General features: G+C 58.0%; 1 protein-coding gene across 2 annotated transcripts in view; it reads left to right on the forward strand.

The window, feature by feature from the left end:
- The window catches only part of SEMA4A (semaphorin 4A), a 106,451-nt gene continuing 103,378 nt past the window's right edge, over positions 1-3,073 (forward strand). For both annotated transcript variants that reach the window (XM_040332959.1, XM_040332964.1), the window contains exon 1: positions 1-148. The gene's annotated coding sequence lies outside the window, so the exon portion shown is untranslated. The remainder of the gene's footprint in view (positions 149-3,073) is intronic.

The raw sequence follows: 3,073 nt of genomic DNA on the forward strand, positions 1-3,073 counted from the left end.
GCGTCACTAATGGGGTTATGGGAGATTGTTAAGTCCCTTCTGTAATCTGCTTTTCCTGGAGCTGAGAGAGTGACCCCCGGAGAGCCGGCAGAGGAGGCTGAGAGGAGACGCCGGGATGCCGGGACCGCGCAGGACCCCACCGGGCGCAGTAAGTCTCCCCTCCCCCCCCCCCCCCAAAAAATGAATGTCTGCCGATCGTTTCCTGCTGTGCTCACCGATCGCTGTCATGTTATGTTATGTAATGGGGGGTGTGAGCAGAACGCACACAGAGATCAGACGTGGGTCAGGACCCCCGGCACAGGGGGGGGGGCTTTTTATTGGGGGGTTCAGTAAGAATCGGTATCGTCTTGGTCCATTGCGTACCCAGAAGCCGCGGTCGGGTCCGGGAATATAGTACAGCAAGGGGAAATTAGGATCACAATGGTCCAGTGGTAGCAATCTGGGGTACAGCCTGGCATTATTAGTAGGATCACAGTGTGGCAATATGGTACAGCAAAGGGGTTAAGTCTACAGTCCAGTGGTAGCAATCCGGGGTACAGTCTTGGACAGTTGCAAAGCTCACAGAATGGCAATATGGTACAGCAAAGGGGATCAGCCTTAGAGTCCAGTGTTGGCAATCCAGAGAACAGCCTGGGATAATTAGACTTGCCTCCTTTGCTGTACCATTTTGCCACCCTGTGATCCTTGTAATTATTGCAGGCTGTTCTCTGGATTGCTACCACTGCACTGTAGACTTACCCCCTTTGCTGTACCATATTGCCGCATGGTCACCCTGCTAGAGTCCAGTGGTAGTAATCCAGAGAACAGCCTGGGATATATATTGGGGCCTCAGGGTGGCAATATGGTACAGCAAATATAAGGATAAGGCTGGGTTCACACTACTACACTACTTTCATCCTACTTTGCTCTGCATCGGTCCTACATCCATCCTACTTTCATGAACAGGATACTACTTTGGTCCGACTTCAATGATATTCAATGGGTTGAAGTAGGATCAATGTAGGACCAAAAGTAGTACAGGGAGCATTTTCAAAGTCGGACCGACTTGTGTAGGACGCTACAAGACGCTCTCATAGGGAAACATTGAACGCAGAGCAAAGTAGGATGAAAGTAGTGTAGGAGTGTGAACCCAGCCTCAGAGGACCATTCAGAAGAACCGCAGAGGCTGTACCGATCACCTGACAGCCCATACACCTGATGGGCCGCCCGTACCAATCAGCTGACGGGGCACCTGGACCGATCACCTGATGCGCTGCCCATACCGATCACCTGACGGGCCGTCCGTACCGATCACGTGACAGCCCATACACCTGAAGGGCCGGCCATACCGATCACCTGACAGCCCATACAACTGAAGGGCCGGCCATACCGATCACCTGACAGCCCATACACCTGAGGGGCCAGCCGTACCGATCACCTGACAGCCCATACACCTGACGGGACAGCCGTAACGGTCACCTGACAGGCCGCCCGTACCGATCACCTGACAGCCCATACACCTGATGGGCCGCCCGTACCAATCAGCTGACGGGGCACCTGGACCGATCACCTGATGCGCTGCCCATACCGATCACCTGACGGGCCGTCCGTACCGATCACGTGACAGCCCATACACCTGAAGGGCCGGCCATACCGATCACCTGACAGCCCATACAACTGAAGGGCCGGCCATACCGATCACCTGACAGCCCATACACCTGAGGGGCCAGCCGTACCGATCACCTGACAGCCCATACACCTGACGGGACAGCCGTAACGGTCACCTGACAGGCCGCCCGTACCGATCACCTGACAGCCCATACACCTGATGGGCCGCCCGTACCAATCAGCTGACGGGGCACCTGGACCGATCACCTGATGCGCTGCCCATACCGATCACCTGACGGGCCGTCCGTACCGATCACGTGACAGCCCATACACCTGAAGGGCCGGCCATACCGATCACCTGACAGCCCATACAACTGAAGGGCCGGCCATACCGATCACCTGACAGCCCATACACCTGAGGGGCCAGCCGTACCGATCACCTGACAGCCCATACACCTGACGGGACAGCCGTAACGGTCACCTGACAGGCCGCCCGTACCGATCACCTGACAGCCCATACACCTGCCGCGCCGCCCGTACCGATCACCTGACAGGCCGCCCGTACCGATCACCTGACAGCCCATACACCCGACGGGCCGGCCGTACCGATCACCTGACAGGCCGCCCGTACCGATCACCTGACAGCCCATACACCTGACGGGCCGCCCGTACCGATCACCTGACAGCCCATACACCTGACGGGCTGCCCGTACCGATCACCTGACAGCCCATACACCTGACGGGCCAGCCGTACCGATCACCTGACAGCCCATACACCTGACGGGCCAGCCGTACCGATCACCTGACAGCCCATACACCTGACGGGCCAGCCGTACCGATCACCTGACAGGCCAGCCGTACCGATCACCTGACAGCCCATACACCTGACGGGCCGCCCGTACCGATCACCTGACAGCCCATACACCCGATGGGCCACCTGTACCGATCACCTGACAGCCCATACACCTGACGGGCCAGCCGTACCGATCACCTGACAGGCCGCCCGTACCGATCACCTGACGGGCCAGCCGTACCGATCACCTGACGGGCCACCCGTATCGATCACCTGACGGGCCACCCGTATCGATCACCTGACAGCCCATACACCTGACGGGCCGCCCGTACCGATCACCTGACAGCCCATACACCCGATGGGCCACCTGTACCGATCACCTGACAGCCCATACACCTGACGGGGCACCCGTACCGATCACCTGACAGGCCGCCCGTACCGATCACCTGACAGCCCATACACCTGACGGGGCACCCGTACCGATCACCTGACAGCCCATACACCTGAAGGGCCGGGGATACCGATCACCTGACAGCCCATACACCTGACGGGCCTCCCGTACCCATCAGCCGATGAGCCAGATTGTATTGTATATGGTGTCGTACGATCGGATTGTATCGTATACATATTTCTCCTTACATGGGATGCAGCGGGAGGAGGGAGACTCCCTCATTCGCATTTTATGAGATACGT

This window comes from Rana temporaria, chromosome 13, assembly GCF_905171775.1.
Source record: "Rana temporaria chromosome 13, aRanTem1.1, whole genome shotgun sequence".
NCBI classification, from domain to species: Eukaryota; Metazoa; Chordata; class Amphibia; order Anura; family Ranidae; genus Rana; species Rana temporaria.